The following is a 17,627-nucleotide window of genomic DNA, read 5'->3' as shown; positions in this document are numbered from 1 at the left end:
AAAAAAGATATGTTTTGCTGTACAACTCAAATTTACTGCTCATTTCCCCAGTGTGTGTCTAGTACAATTAATACAGTGCTGAATACATGAAATGCTAGGTCCTCCTCTACTTCTACAAGGAGAGTGCAGTGGTTGCCTTCGGAAAGGGAAACCTCTTAAGGTCCTCACACATTGCAGGAACATTACAAAGGCAGGATCCTGTTTGTATGTTAAAATACTTATTTCCAGCACACCTCAATTAGCACAGTAAATGTTTCAAAGCTGACCAGGACACTGATTTAGAGAACTCCCTTTAAAACTACTAGGGACTGTATCAATAAATCCCTTAACAAACTTTAACATCTCAGCCCATGAGTTAAAAAAATTAGTCTGCAAATCTTTCAAGACTTCAAAGGCTCTGGATTCTCACTGGTCCAGTAAAAACACATCTACCTTTATTGTGTGTGACAAAGCATCTCTGCTACCACCCAGAATCCAGGAGGCAAGAACTTAAGAAAAAGTGAAGTTCTAATTAATTTTTTACAATTGGATAGGAGCACTGCAGAGATATTTGAATGAGTTCAGGCTTTTGCTCAGACTTCCTCGATCTCAACCAACAACCTTTTGCTCATGCTGAACGTACTGATAAGGAATTCCTCAGAGTGTGCATCAGCAGCAGCCCGCTGCAGGAAAGTCATTCCCAATGTTCTAAAAACAGCTTCTATGTCTGAATAGTTCTTTCCTCAAGTTCCCTAAGATTAAAGGAAATGAATGGGAGAAACTCTGGTGAGCATGGACAATGCAACTCTTCTATATTACTGCACCCAAGCACACTCATCTGTTCATTACTCAGCGGACAGCAGAGCAGTCAGCTGAGCTTCTGCTAGTTCAGTTGTTTCTTCCTAAGGATAACGCTCATTTCCCCATCTCTCTCTAAAACAATTAAACACAACTTATACCACTGCAAGTGCTACAATCCTATAAACCACAGCACCGACACACAAAACACTGCTCATTTCCACCATGAATTTCCAACTTAAACCTGAGTAGACAGATCAATCTGTCTTCACAAAGTCTGAAGACACCTAACATAGCATATTCTTCCACAAGAGTTGAGCCAATACAAATGTTAGTAAAAGCAAAGGAATAGGGGCTGAAATTGCAATAGGAACAGATAGGCTATGACAACCATACAAGCAGTCACTCAGTCCAAAACGTACTCGCAAAGAAAGATTAATTTCAATGTCTTCCATACATGCAAAAAAAAAAAAAAGAGTAACAAGTAATATATTCCTCAATAAAAATAAACCTTGTAAGCCAGAAAGCAAGTTTAAACACAAAATGTAGGATGAAACCTTCATGAAGTCCTTCAAATGACGATTTCTCAATCATCACCTTGTTTTGTGGGGAGTTTCACTGAGCACAACGGGAATATTCTCAAGTGCTTTGTGCAAGGTGTTTACAAGATCAAGACTCAGTTGCTGACCCATTTTACTTGTGTTCAGGAATCATTCCAAAGCCAAACACAAGAGAGCAGCGCTTAATACAGCAACATGTAGTTTCAAAATTAATCCAATGTACAATCAATTTTAAGCAATGAAACACTGCACTTAACTGAATTTCAAAGGTGACCCAAGTTTGGCTGTGGCCCTTGAGCTGATCATCGAGATTTCTTATTGCCAATCTAGTAGTCAGGAGTTAGAGACAGGTAACCTCACAATCACTATCACAGAGCTCAAGAACTAAGTGCTTCTTACCAAAGTAAATATTTCCAGAATGAAAATAGAATCACATATATCGTTGATGATAGTACAAATAAGCAAAAGAAAAGAGGAAGTCCATGCTTTTCTGTTCTAAATAGAACATTTTTTCATAAAGGGATAAGTTTGCTTACATGTCAGAAAGGAGAATGGAAGTGGAGATCCCTCTCGCTTCCACTGGGTAGCACCTGGTGGGACCCAACCCAGTGTGCACAACAAAACAGGATCCAGCAAATCTTATCTCCTAAAACGGATGTTCTGGAATCTCGCATTCGTTCCCCAGTCACAGCAGTCAAAATCATTATTAGCTTCTAAACAAAAAATTATTTGATCCTTGAGTCTATACAACATTTTTAAAGGTGCGTGTCACTATCTTTTAAGTTCTTGCTTCAAAAAACTACTTCTTAAACTTTTCCATAATACTTAACTATGTAGATCTACAATTTCTCTTCTGTCAATGTCAATAGAGCAGCATTTGATATGATTTTTTCCAAAAGCAAGCCAACTACAAATATATATGTATATGCATATATATATATATATATAAAAAAACTTAAAAGATGCAGTGTATCCATGATGCTTTATTTTATCTTCTCTTCATTTATGAAGAATTCCTGAAATTTGAGCAATCCTCTATAAGAAACAAAACAACCTCTAACTACAAGTATTTCATCTACATAAAATCCTCCTTGAGGGTCTCTGGAGAACAGGACAACCTAGCAGTTCATGAACAGATTCCAAACTACTGAAGCAAGAGCAAGCTAGATGGGAAGAGTTAAATAAAGCTGCTAAAATTCAGCAGCATTGCAAGCTACTCCAGACTCTGGTTACTATAACCTACACTGGGTGTCCTCTGCATAAGCACCAGTGTGACTTTGTGGACTGCTGAGATTCAGTCTGTTGCAACTGGCGTAAGTTGCCACAGGCGAGTAATCACAAGAAACTGACCTTGGCAAAAGCACATTTTACACTTCACTGCTGTTCAACTGTGTTATACTAAAGAGAGAGCAAGTGAGCACAAGCAGAAGGGGGAGGGAGAGAGAACAAAGGGGGACAGGCAGAAAGCATAAAAGTGATCGCAGCCATTTTCAGCTTTACCTGCAGCTAAGATTTTAAGAGGTACATCACCTCTTGTGCACACTGGAACCTACCCATGATTACATCGACTCTGCGTGGTATCATTTTTAAACCAGTGTGGTTTGGGTTTTGTTGGTTTTGTTTTTTGGTTTTGGGTTTTGTTGGTTTTGGTTTGGTTTGGGTTTTTTTGAGGGAGAGAAGGGCAAGCATGAAAGGAGATAAAGTACTAAATTAGGAATTAATATCTCAAATAAATTACCCAATAAGCAGGGTGAAAAAGTATAGAAGACAATTAAAATTTCATATTTTCCTACCACATGATTACTGAATAAATGGGGATTTTTCAATTGTTCTTCCCTCCAGTTTGGTTACACCTCCTGACAGCACATTTTGGAACCAGCTGCAACAAATAAAGACTAAATGTACTTCTTGAGGTGTGCAGCAAGCTATCTTCGTCCTGATTTTTAAAGTTTCAGCTCAATCTTAATTTCAGAAGCTCTCTCAACAGCCTGGCAGCAATTTTCATGAAGTAATATGGTAGAATTCCCACAGCCACATATACATTTGCATCTGTCCTTTCTTAACTATATTTGGTCGTCTCTGGTTTGGGTCAGTTATCTCCTGTCAAATCTTAGTTTCTGCATTAGATTTTTTTTTTTATTGATTACAATATCTTCAAAGAAACAGGACCTGGCAGAGCAAGATGGCATGGGATCCCATCATTAGTACTAACCCACATCCTGCCCAGATTTCACATCAAGTTTAACACAAGGATCTAACCTTGTGGGTATTCTGGGTTTCCAGGACATTTGGTGGTTGAAGCAAAACATGCACAAGCTGTGTACCAGTGCCAAAATACCTAATTGCTCTCCACTTGGGAAGCGCACAAGGCATACAAGTCTAGACAAAATAAGAGTACATGCATTTTTTTTATCTCAAGTTTCCTTACCATGCTTAGGTCAGTGACTTAAGGATCAAAGCCATCTAAAAAAATCCTTACTACAAGCAGCTTCTCTTCCAAATCCTGAAGGCTGCTACACTCCTGCACAGTTTCTCCATTCCTCATCTGGTTTCACCATTAACTCAAAAAACTGCTACAAAAAACAGCCTTTGTTCAGCTCACCCAAACCTTCCACATATCCCTTCACACAGTCTCCGTTCCTCTATTCCAACTCCTCTTCCTCCACTTCAGCCCTTGGAATGTCATTCCTACCAGTGTGCGAAAGAAAAGTGGCTTTTTTTGGACGCAGCCATGTTAATACTTTGAACCATTCCCATCTGACCAAGAGTCATCATGGTTTGATGACCTCCACTGTCACTAGCCAGGGAGACAAGACTGAGCCCTGACAGCAGATGGCTGATTCACACACACTGACGTTCAGCCATTCAACACTGATACGATCACGCTTAGCCTATGAATTATAAAAACAGCAACTCTATGAAGCATACCTTAAAATTTCAAGGGACTCAAGTATTTCTGTGTCTGAACTTCAGATCTGGGTCAAAAAGGTGTCAGCTGTGGATCCACAGATTTTTAGTCATCTCTCCAGATTGTAGCTCTCTTTCTCACAAATAAATGATGTTTGGAAGGCCCGCAGGCATGCTTTGTGACAGCAAGGCAAGACTCTGTCATGGGGGGCTGGATGAGCCACCAAAACACTCAACCCTGATCTGATAAACTGATATCTGTCATACTTCGCTGACTGCGCACTTGAGCACAAAATCAAATTATTAAGATTTTTCTTGACTAAGTTATATAATAATTAGTTATCAAATAATTTTTAAAAATCTGAAAGAGCGCTCTAGTTCTGCAGTAATTACTGTATGCCTTCAGGTTTCATTATGATATGGTCACAATTTCTCACAATGGAGCACCGCAAAAGAAAGGGTGGCAAAGTAAATACCTGAAAGGTACTCAGATCCTCAGGAGGAGCGAATGTTTATTTTTACTAGCCCAAAAGTGAGCGTATCTTTATATTACACAAGAGCACCCTCAGCTGAAAGTAAGAATTTGACATCTATTACTACTTCAATGGATATCCTAAACAGGTTATTGAATTAGTCTCTCTCTTTGCAGCTGTGTCTCTCACACTCCACTGTATTTGAAAAGTATGTGTCACTCAGTGCTGAATGAGCCATTTGACTTTATAGTTCAGTGGCTAGGATGTAACTTTCAAGTATTCTTCTCACTAGGCAGAACAGAAACATTAACTGGGTCTTCCACATGCAGGCAAATAATTACCAACATGGTGGCTAATCTGGGCATCCCACTTCTCTCCCTCTTCCTTCCCTACCTCTTCCTCCTGATAGAATTCCTTGAAATCAGTTTATTTCCACAAAAATGTCCAGAGCTAACAAGATCATCCAATATCTAAATATTTTGAGTAAAGTTTAGCTATAGCTATGTATGTGGATATATAGCTATAGGCACACATCAAGAGATACACATATGTAATTGCTATAAAATACATATCAGAAAGATCACAATCTTGTGGTATGGTATGGCTGAAATGTTAGTGGCATGAGATTTATTTGACCAAAGTACTTCTCTCCTAGCAAAAGATTAGTTTGCTTGAATTACATTTACCTTTCTGGAGCTGTTTCACAAAGAAGTCTTGCCTAGTTTAAACTCCTCCAGCACAACATAATGATGTCCTTGAAGTTCAGAGAGTCGGGAGAGTCTTCCTTTTTCTTCTAGTTGTGAATATTGAGTGTGTTCTACAAGAAAAAGAAAGTGGGGGAAAAAAAAGTTTGGCAGGCAATATTTCTTGTTCTCAGTAGGTCGGTATTTTCAAAACTGTTACAGAACACATCACTGACTTCAGAAGATCACTTAATCTACTGGTTTTCCAGAAAGAATTCAAAGCAAATTTTGTTCTTCCCTAGGTATCTCAACAAGCCACAGCAAGGATTCATTTTTCCATGTCAGATATTCTGCCTCTCTCTATTCACTATCTTAAACACAGATATTAAAGTGAAAGGCCTGATTTCTTCTGTTTCTTTTTAAAGAAACTGTAATGTACAGATTGCATTTTCTGCTATAAACTTAAATTTAGCATCAGGAACTTGTACATTTTTGTTTGAACTTAGCTAGGAGAAAGGTTACAGTTTCTGTGCTGTGAAGTGCCAATACATTTCCCAAAACCAAAAGCAACCCTTGAAACATGAGAAAACCCACAAAAAAGCATAAAAAAAAACCCTTTCTCCTATTAGACACTTCAATTAATCAACAGCTGTTAGTGGATAAGTTCAGGTAAGTACTCATCAGCTTTGCCAAATAAACATGGTTTAGCCTCGAAACAGATGTGAAAAGTTCGGCAAACCTAATTTTCTGCAGCGTTGTGCTAACTCTGGGATTTCCACTTTTCTGGTGAACGCCACTTTCTGGATAGCATGTTGAACACTTAATTTTGCAGATACTCCTGCTGTGTTAATATCAGCTCAGTCTTTCTAGTTCTTTCAGTAACAGCAAGGAAACCTACAAAAGCTTTGCCTCGGATTTCACAGGCGTGTGCGTGCCTCTCTCTCTGTACTCAGGCCGCCGTGCCAATATGTAGGATTAAACTTTTTCCAAGGTTGAATAAGCCACCATCTGTCTATCTTGTGTGGTGCTGTGCGCCATCCGGGAGACTTGTCCCTTAGAGCATGTTTCTACCATATGTCACTCCTCAGCGATCAGTTATGCCAAGACATTTGGGAAAAAATGACTAAGTCGAGCTGGAAAACCCTTTCCGAATTCCAGAAGAGGTTTGCCAAGCCTGTATTTGCAAAGAACTTTGCATCCACCGATTTTTGCATATATTATATGTAACAATAACCTTTACCCAAACGGACAAAACAATTATCTGCATGATGTACCTGCCCTCCATTGCTCAGAACTCATGTATGTTTTAATAAGCCAAGAGACTCAGGTATGATGCATCTTCAGGAAAAATGCAAGGAACTTTTACAGAATAATTGCAACTTTTATTAAAATTAAATTAAGAGGAAAGGAAAAAAAACAGATGCAAACAATATATTTCAATAAGTACTCTACTTAGTATTTCAAAGCCACAACAAATTAGCAATGTCTTTCTAAGAACTCAAATAAAAATACCTAGGGCAACTGAATGCAAGGCTTTTTCCTAATAATAACTGTATCAAAAGTGTTCATCTGCATGCAAAGCGACCACCTAAACTAAATCTTAAACTGCTGATATATCATGGTTCGTGCAATTAGAATTTGCCTAATAAAGAATATGACTTTCTCCTATTTTAAAGAACCTTTTTTAATGTTCCAATTCCTCAATTATTAAATTAAAACTCAAGCCTGCATTGTTCTTATGGCCAGCTCAAGGCTGCTGATTTACATAACTGACTTTCAAGGGCACTTGGTTACGCAGCAATTAATACCAGCAAAGAATCTACCAGACCTGCTACTTGGTGTTAAGGAAGACATTCTTGATAACATTAAAAGAAGAGAGAAATTATTAATAGTAACTCGTGATTACAGTCTCCCTGAGTAGGCTTAACACGGGAAGGAAATCTATTCCTAAAGGCAATAGCAGAAGTGTTAAAAGGAATTGTTATGTAGTGAAAAAATGTGATGAAGAGCAGTACTCAAGTGCAAGAGAGAACATTCACAGAAGTCTGAGGGTCCTTTGCCTGTGTTTTGCCTTCAAAGTATGGACAATCATTGAAAAAGGGGGAAGATATGAAACAAGAACTAACTAGGGCCTGTTGAGATTGTAAAAAAAAAAAAAGGACAACAAAAAGCAGAAAAGGTTTGTTTTAGATTAAGAAAACGAGTACTGAAAAGGTCATTATTAAAGGAAAATGAGACAAATTAGTACCTCAGCATGGACTATTTTCAATGTGTGTAATCACAAACAGCCAACCTTGCAAACGTGAGGATACTTCAATCAGACGACAGGTAAGTACCAAGTTCATCTATGAAGTAATGAAAGCCTCATGCTGCAACACAGACTTGTGGAACGGAAAGAAGAGAGAATAAATATAGAACAGCTATGCGAAATTGGACCCCTTGCCTACATAACACACCTAACGATTTTGAAGCCAGCCTGTTTTTTGAAAGGCTCAGCTCCTTCCCAGCCCACTCTGACAGCCTGAGGCCTTCCCACTACTCAGCCAAGAGAGGCAGGAGATGCTGGTTCTAACACCAACTCTCTGCTGACCCTTTGTGTCCCAGCACGAAACCTTCAGGCTAACATGTGTCTGCTCTGACTGACGTTCCCCTTGCTTCTTGTACCTTTTTACAGGTCCAAATAACCCCCTCTTTAGGATGAAACATGATTTGGGTATATCACTGACTGACTCAAGAGGACTGCAAATGGGGATGAGAGCAGGAGAAGGAAATTATCAAAATTGCCAATTAAGAAAATTCTTACTCTGGATAAGCATCTGCACTGGGAAGCTGGTCAACAGCTTCATCACAGAAGGAGCAGCTACATAGCTTCCGCACTATCATCTCTTACCAGCACCAGAGCAGAAATAATAGTTTCTCCTACAACAGCCATCATGAAGATCCTCACGTATCTGTAAGGAAAAACTATAAAGCAAACAATATAAAAGGAGAAAACATTAAAATATGGAGAAAGAGGCATTTTTTTCTTTCCTTTTATGTTCAGCTGAGGATGCTCAAGATCTGTCACCTCTTTGTCGCACACTAGTGTAGACGTACAAGGAATCCTATCAATCTTTAGAGAAATGATGTTTTTTGTTTTGGTTTTATCGCAGTGAGTCCCTTGGAAATGCTTGGCACACACAAGCAGTGTTAATTTGAGTTCTACTTCAAACATGTACTGTTGTTCTCACAAACTTTTTTAGGAAACTCTCCTATGTTCCTGGAATTCATACGCTCAGGACTCCAACAATCACATACAAAACCATTCCTCTAGGAACAAATTCACTCCATGGCACAACTAAATACTTCTCTTACATAAATGCAAAACTTAGGCGAAACATCTGCTGATAAATATAAGACTAGGACACACAAAAGGCAGCAACAATGAAATTTATTTCCACAGGAAACCTCATTTAGAGGAGATGACTGCAGAGACAGTGTTTACAGACAACAAAGGCTCTCAGAGCACAAGGCCAAACTCCAAGAGTTGTTGTGTTCTCTGAGCCGCCCATCTGCAGGGTATTTCATATTTTCCCACATTCATTCATCAAAGTACATCCCCCAGCAGAGACTCTGGGCCCTAATTGGCAAGAGCTTCTTTCACTAAGACATCAGGGAGAAAATACAGGTTGGTGGGAAGCTATCAAATGTCCCTAAAAACTGCAACGGAGCTGGTCCTCTAATAAAAAAGTCCATTCTGCAAGCGCTATGGTACTACAACATAAAAGAGTTTGTTGCTCAAAATGTTAATGCAGTATTAAAACAAAGTGCAGTCCCTTTTCTCATCAATAATCGGTATTCATAAGCTAACTCAAACAAAGAAAATCTCTACATGTAATGTTGAAGTTACTTGGAGTTTAATTAATTACCTTTGTTACTGCTGCAAAAAGAGGAGGGAGGGGCAAAGTAAGGTTTGCTTTTTTTCAAGCACACACATAAAGCTGTTTGCCTCACTCATCTTTCCTCTTCTTCACTTCCCCCCTCCTCCATACAAAACCCAAGAAAATCTGCCATTGCTTTAGGTCAAAGGAAAAACAGGCCCAGCTGCCGTAAGCCAAACAACGTACAGGTTTGCTATCTCCCCTGCTGTTTTGGCTCGAGCTCTTCAGACTGGAAAATTCAGAAGCACGATCTCCCAAGCTCTATAAATGCCAGAACCATCTAAGAGGAAAATAGGACAAGGCCACCCCCAGGCAAGTTTGTACTAAAATCTGCTGGCTGCAAGGCAAGAAGATACAGTAAACATTGCATAGGGACAGACTGCTCCTTGAAAATATTCCACAAGAACAATATAGCTTCCAAAGAAAGGCTGTGCAAAAGGGACTTGTGGAGAAAAAAAAAAATGCAATGTTTTAAGATCTTTGCGGGGAGTTAGTAAGCTAATGGCACACTCAACGACAAATTGTGTGACAGGCAATATGTTTTTGACATTAATCCAAAGAATAAATGTAAAAGCAACACTGAATGTTCTCCACAATGCAGTAGCAAATTCAGTAGCCTAGAGTAGTTCTGCAGTTCTCCGAGAAAATTTCACTTTTGTCTTGATAATTGATTTCATGGAGTAAAATAAGTAATAATAAGCAATTAATCCATCAATATCATCATCTTTTCAGGAAAGACAATTTAAGCTGAATTCTTACAGTCCTTGAGAGATGAACTTTGCAACTGATGACTGTATGTTTTAACGTGTTCCACACTGACTCAACCTAGAAAAACAAGCCAAAAACAGAAGTTGAAACATCCTTTTTCCTGTGTAGCTCCAATTTGCAGTGGCAAGAAGCTAAACAACATGCTCTCCACCAGATGGCTGAAATAAAAAGAACACTCTTTCTGATTAATTAGGAAACAAATGAATCTGCTGTTAGCACAACAAGTTACCATCAGGCAACCTGGGCTCACACTAAACTTTGGTATTTGTGCTTCCCCTGCAACTGTGTTCAGGACCACGTCAAGATGTGTCTTTCATTTCAGTAACAAAACATTACACGCAAGTCCATTGTACACAGGTATCACATCAGCTACTCCAGAACTGAAAAGGGTATTGGGCCTTTTCACAGATGAATAATGCTGCAAGAGAGAGAAGTTCCCTAAAAGAGAAAGCGCTCATCAGAATAGAAATGAATTAAAGTTTCCTGGTGCTGTGAGGAATCACCCCAGGTAGCTGCCAAGAGAAACACCACATCCCCCGTTAGGGTTCAGTGAGCGGAGGCTGGTGTGCACACCGGGGCTCTCCAGCTGGTCCAGGAAACGGAAATCCCCCGACCAGATATAGCGCAAGGATGTGACAGCCCGAGCAAGGGGCCAGCCCATGATTCCCTGATGAGGCTGCCAAGGGTGGCTGCCAGCATCCTGAGTGGAGATTCAGAATACAATGCAGGCACTGAGGATGGAGTGGGGGAAGGCAGAAGACACACGGAACATGCACAAAACACAGCCAAGTGCATGCACTTAGAACATAACGTATGGTGCTACTGAGGTGAGCGACCTCAGGAAGCAGAGAACTGAGCTCATCCAACCCAGGGAGGTGCAGGGAGTTGCACCTAAAAGCTTTTGGTGTTATCACTATTCCTCTGCTTTCTACATAAGACCTGTTGTTTCACCAACATACTGCATGAGCTCCAAAACTCAGAAAGGCATATTCACAAAACCCATGCTCTGTTGCTGAGGATTATAGAATCATAGAGTGTCCCTGAGTTGGAAGGGACCCACAAGGATCGTCAAGTCCAACTCCTGTCCCTGCATATGACAACCCCACAGTTCACACCATGTGTCTGAGGGTGTTGTCCAGTCTCTTCTTGAACACTGTCAGGCTTGGGGCCATGACACCTCCCTGGGGAGCCTGTTCCAGTGCTCCACCACCCTCTGGGGGAAGAACCTTTTCCTAAGGTCCAGCCTAAACCTCCCCTGGCACATCTTCCTGCCTGGCTTTCTCTGCATGAACAAAACTGCTTTTTTTTGCACCAAACCTGATATTTTAGTACCAGTGGTTAAATAAAGACCACTTCAGAAGAACCTGGCAACACACTGAGAAGGAACCTGCCATGTTTGAGGGCTAAAGCACAATTTCACATTCTTTAACAAGAATATGCACGCCTAAGGAGGCATAATGCCTTAGTGAGAATTCAGGGCTGCCAATGAACCCACACCACTATAACTTAACGAGTATTTCTCCTACGCATGCAACTGAAATTCTCAAACATGCTGCAAATTATTTTCATGGGACAAAGGCAATAGCAGAGACATTCAATAGACACTAAATCTATGACTGCTTTTTAAATCCAAGTAAAGGTACTGTATCCTCTTAGGCAATGGAGGAAGCAGGAAGCCTAAATAAAAAACAAGAAGGCTTCCTCACACATTAGAAAAATATTCCAATAATTTTATACATATAGGGAGGCCGCTTAATTCAGCTAAATGAGCTTGTAACACTCTTTCTTATAGGCTCATGATAGTTCCTTACTGCAGAAAATATGAGGCAAAAGACCATAGAAAACATTAATGTTTCAATCAAAGTGCATCTATACATTACATCACACATACAACTGCAATTACAGATCAGGCTTTTGTTTGAGCATGTAGTGTCAGAAAGTGGACCCACGCAAGCTTTCAGCAAAGACAATATTCTTTGGCACGCTGTTTCAAGAAAAAGCATGTATTTTCTGTTTGCTTATATTATGCTCTTACTCCATTTGGTGCCTCCTAGGACTTGTGTTGGAACAGACAGTGAACTGAACCTGTGCCCCCCTTCCCCATCACTCTTAATATTGCAAACCTCAAGAATATCCTCCGATGTCTCTTCTTTCCAGGATGAAGAGTCACAGGTTTCTTTATACATAAGCCTTTCCATATCTCTTGCAATTGCTGCTTTCCCCAAATCTTTCCCATTCTACTGTACCGTTTCTAAGCTGAGGGAACCAGAACCGCACAAGCTATAAAATACACTCATGAGCCATGAACTTACAAAGTGGCAACAATGATGCTGTCTGATTAATTCTCTATTCCTTCATTAATACTTCCTAGCATTTGATTTGCTCTTCTGATCAGCCTACAGGACTGAGTTCATGTTTTACGTTGCTGTTCATCATAACCTGGTAACTGACTCACTCATTATAACAGTCAGCTCAAAGCTCATATTTTTTTTAGTAGAATCACAGTTGTTTCTCCCCTGTAGATCACTTGCCATTCATCTCCAGTCTAGCTACATTTGGTGACTGTCAGGAGGGACCACTTATTCCTACCTTATTCTTTCCATCTTCGACCTACATATTAGTCCATGACACAACTCTCCTTCATACACAGCTGGTCGCCTTCCTCCTGGTAGAGAACCATTGTCAAACACCTCTGAAAGCCACCCAGATCTTTTTTATTCACTTCCATGTTCAGTTACTTTGAAAGGTAGCATTTGGCTTTATGAAAGAAAAGTTGACTTTTCCCGCAGAGCTTGTATTCATTCAGGTAACACATTTATAAATACTGCATCATGAAGTAGTCATTATCCTTGCAACAGATGAATTCTGCAACTTTGCAGACAAGATGCTAGGGAACAAAGAAATGTAATTTTCTGCCACTTTTTTCCTGAAAAACACCCCCAAAAAACAACAACAACAAACCACAAAAAACACCAAAACACACCACCACCAACTACAAGCATTTGCATATTTTGAAGCCAAACAACCAGGGAATTTAAGATATCACCAATCTCTCCCCTTTATATATGGTTCAAGATATGACTAAGAAGTGGCACAGACACAGTAACAACAATTCCTCCTCTTGTAACTCTTCAGCGAAGACAAGACTTTACTCATTTTTCTAGCGTTTTTTACTCCAAGGAACAGATAGAAAGCAAATATTTAAAATAAAATAAAATAAATCCTGCTGTTTCCCAGATGTGTGGACTGGCAGCAACTACATAGCACCAGAAAATTTTCTGACTCAGTGTCTCTCAAGTTTCCTCCTCAATCTTAGGAAAATTTCTACTACTCTTTACCAGATTAATAGACTCATTTCCATTCCCCTATTGGCTCATTTTTCCTGATCATTAAACTAAAGGCACAGGAGACTGTGTCCTTTTAGGCTCCCATCCTAGTTGTTTTCCGCTAGCACACCATGGAGGACATGGGTATACCCACCTGAATTCTGAAAAGATATCGCAACAATCTGCAGGCAGTAGAGACGAGGAACTGATTCGACTTACTCCCATGTGTTCCTACATTAACAGCAGCCACAGCCCAACCTTTAAATTTATGTCTGAATCTTGCAATGACTCTTCTCATCAAAGCTCTCTCCTAACATTTATGCTAGCAGTACCTGGAACGCCCTCAGCTTCTTTGATACTTCCAAGCTCTGCATCTGGCTCGCTCATATGAACGGTGGCCAGCAGCTCTGAAAAGCACAGGACACAAGATGAGCACTGAAACCCTCAATTTACATTACATCTCACACCAAATAACCAGTTTATCAACAAGCTAAAAAAGACCGAGAAAGCAGCACACAGAAAAATTTCAACAATGTATAGCTTCATCATGAAAATCTCTTTTTATTCAAACTTTCTTGTTGGTTTCATTCTAGGGAGAGGCAGAGAGCTCTGTAAACAGATTTGCTTAGTTTCCGTGTCTGTTGCCAAATTTCCATCCTGCGGAACCAATTTTAAATAGAAAAAAGTGTTTCTTCCCATCCTCTGTTCCTCAGTGTCAGTCTTATTAAGGATACACAGTAAAAATTGAATGGAAATGAACTAGTCACAGTGGGGTTCAATTCCAAATGTTAACTTTTTTTTTTTTAATTGCCAAAAGAAAAATCCAGATCACTTTGATCCATAATTCTTCCTTTCTTGCAGCTATGGAAAGTTTTTTAACTGAAGGCTGCCAACAATGACCTTGTTATAAACTGGAGTTCACAGTTATTTTTATGGAATTTTGTCTCAGTAACTTTTAGCTCAAGCAGTTCTCATGAAAATATTTCCAAACCACCAACTTGGCTAAATATTTCCAGTAAAGTAAAATAATCCCCAGCTCCTAAATACAACACTATTTCTTGTTTTAACTTCACTTTGTCGTTCAGAAAACTAGTGCAGCTTTAACAATTGCAAAGACAGAAAAGGGAAAAAGGAGACCAAAAAAGGTGAGAACTTCAAGCAGCCTGTAGTATCTCTGGATCATAGCGGAACTGGAAATGTAGATGAGATACAGGAAATAATCTCCCACATACACACAAATATTAATAGCAATGGCAAATAAAAACAAAATGAACACTGTAATTTGAAATAACATAGTACTTGCCTAGCAGAAAGCTCTCAAATAGACCCAGCCATTGTTAGGCCATGCTCACAGCCAGAGATTCCACACTACCATAAAGGACCTCATAAACTGGAAGGAAAATCTGATGGACTTTGTATTATCATTTTGTTTAGCTTTTTAGGAGAGAGACTGCAAACAAATCATTTATTATAACCCTTTTCGTATCTGTCAGATGTTCCATGTTTTATGTAACTATCACACATTTGGCAAACTCTTCCTACCTACCCATATGCTAGGGAAAAGCTCAAGCCATGGAAGAGAAGCCTCCCTCCACAAAGTAAATATCCTCTTTGAGAGGAACTGTGAGCTGCACCCAGCGCTCAAAGATCTCCATGTGCTTCTCTCATCACTAGGACTGATACTTCCACATAAACCAGAACCTGCACATCTGGGCAGCAGAACTATCCATCCTGTGCTCTACAAACACCAAAACAGCCATTGCATCAGATCATTTCACATAACAGACCACAGCACAGATGAAGTATAGAATCATTTTGGTTGGAAGAGACACTCAAGATCATAGATCCTGACTATAACCTAACTCTGGCACTAAACCATGTCCCTAAGAACCTCATCTATAGGTCTTTTAAACCCCTGCAAGGATGGTGACTCAGCCCCTTCCCTGGGCAGCCTGTTCCAATGCCTGACAACACTTTCTGGGAAGAAATGTTTCCTAATACCCACAGAATCACAGAATTACAGAGTGTAAGGGATTGGAAGGGACCTCAAAAGATCATCTAGTCCAATCCCCCTGCCAGAGCAGGAACACCTAGATGAGGTTACACAGGAAGGTGTCCAGGCAGGTCTTGAATGCCTCCAGAGAAGGAGACTCCACAACCTCCCTGGGCAGCCTGTTCCAGTGTTCTGTCACCCTCACTGAGAAGAAGTTTCTTCTCAAATTTAAATGGAACCTCCTGTGTTCCAGTTTATACCCATCGCCCCTTGTCCTATCATTGGCTGTCACCGAGAAGAGCCTGGCTCCATCCTCGTGACACTCACCCTTTACAGATTTATAAATATTAATGAGGTCAGCTCTCAGTCTCCTCTTCTCCGAGCTAAAGAGACCCAGCTCCCTCAGCCTTTCCTCATAAGGGAGATGCTCCACTCCCTTCATCATCTTTGTTGCCCTGTGCTGGACTCTCTCCAGCAGTTCCCTGTCCTTCTGGAACTGAGGGGCCCAGAACTGGGACACAATACTGCAAGCGTGGTTTCACCAGGACAGAGTAGAGGGGAAGGAGAACCTCTCTCGACCTACTAATCACCTCTCTTCTAATACACCCAGGATGCCATTGGCCTTCCTGGTCACAAGGGCACAGTGCTGGCTCATGGTCATCCTGCTGTTCACCAGGACCCCCAGGTCCCTTTCCCCTACACTGCTCTCCAACAGGTCATTCCCCAAATTAAGGCCATTTCCTCTCGTCCTATCACTTGCTACTCGGGAAAAGTACGACCAAAGCAATCTCATCTATGTACCTACAACGGCTTTTTCACCACACAAGTGCCAGACATGTTTGCACAACTGGCCAGTAACTGACCATCACCTGTGACCAGGCCCATTCCCCAAGCAGAGTCAGAGGACACTCACGTCCCAGAGCCCACCAACCACCACAGACTCGGTGGCAGTCGGTCAGCTGCTCCCAGCGACCAGCCCACAGGGGACACACTGCTCTGCTTGTGACAGAAAACAACCAAAACCCGCATTTTCCAGCTTTTTACTGCCGTATGAAGGGAAAATGGCAGCAGCTGTGACAAGCAGGAGCCACCACCAGAACAGGAATGAGAGGGTTGTATGGAGAGCACGTAGGAAGCTACAGAGAAACATAAGAGGGCACATCACAGATTATTTACAGCATGACTTGGGGAAAAAGAAACCCTCCTCAAACAATGGAGCCAAAAAAGCAACCACAGTGAGGAAGAAGATGCTGAGAAGAGTCCAGGTGCAGAAGAATGGGAGAGGTTGTCCCAGGCAACCAAAAAGGACCTTCCTTCTTGGTTCACCAGTAAGACGCATTTTAGTATTTACTATTTTGGAAATGGGTTTGTAGAGCAAACTGTTAGTGCATCTCATTCACCAAAGCTTTCACCTGCAACTTATCTGTACAATTTTAAAATCTTTTCAACCAAAAGCATTTACTAATTAAATACTTAAATGTCATAAACAGTTGCATATCTTGGCAAACATGTGCCACAAGCAGTTCTCACAACACAACATCATCATCAGGTCATACGCTCTTTAGTAGGTTCAGCTGTAAGACCAAGCAGAAAATACCCTTTACCTTCAACATCAGGAGTTAACACAAGCTAGTAGGGCTTGTATGGGTCTCCTCAAACTGCTGGCGGACCAATTACTTTATCTACTAGGATTCTCAAGTCGACATTTGTTGCTGACTTTACTGGGAAAACTACTTCAGTAGCCTTTGGAGTCCTTTGAGTTGCAGGGAAAAAAAAAAAAAGTCTGTAAATCAAATATATACAAGCACTTTAAAACTGTGATACACTTGAGGTATCAAGAACTTGGAGAGTGTGTGATTCCAGCAACCACGGCAAGGTTTCTGAAAGGAAAGATCAAGAGTCACTGTTTTGAAAGGAAAAAGTGAGTTGTCAAGTGACCAATGGGGAGGTTGAAACTGGATATTTCAGTGCATCTGTAGAAAAAAGTGCTAAAACCATCCATGAAACAAGAACATAAAAAGGATTTAAGGTATAAAAAAATATACAGCACTTCTTGTTTCTTCATCTAGAAAATGAGTTCTACAAGGAAGTAAGATGGAATAAGGCTGGGATGGACAGATGGACAAGAGTAGGCTCCATAGAGACCTGCAGGTTACAGGTAACTTGTTCGGACTGAACATGTCCCATAGTCTTAGAAATGTCCTACATAGCCAGTGCAAA

At 40.5% G+C, this 17,627-nt stretch overlaps 1 protein-coding gene across 1 annotated transcript in view; it reads right to left on the bottom strand.

Annotated features, from left to right (window-relative positions):
- Positions 1-17,627, bottom strand: part of LDLRAD4 (low density lipoprotein receptor class A domain containing 4) — a 294,067-nt gene that overhangs the window by 246,071 nt on the left and 30,369 nt on the right. Inside the window, exon 2 of the mRNA XM_082044432.1 lies at positions 5,404-5,534. The gene's annotated coding sequence lies outside the window, so the exon portion shown is untranslated. The remainder of the gene's footprint in view (positions 1-5,403; positions 5,535-17,627) is intronic.

This window comes from Streptopelia decaocto, assembly GCF_964273445.1.
Source record: "Streptopelia decaocto genome assembly, chromosome: 2".
Classification (NCBI taxonomy): domain Eukaryota; kingdom Metazoa; phylum Chordata; class Aves; order Columbiformes; family Columbidae; genus Streptopelia; species Streptopelia decaocto.
This window is presented reverse-complemented; position numbering and strand designations above follow the sequence as displayed.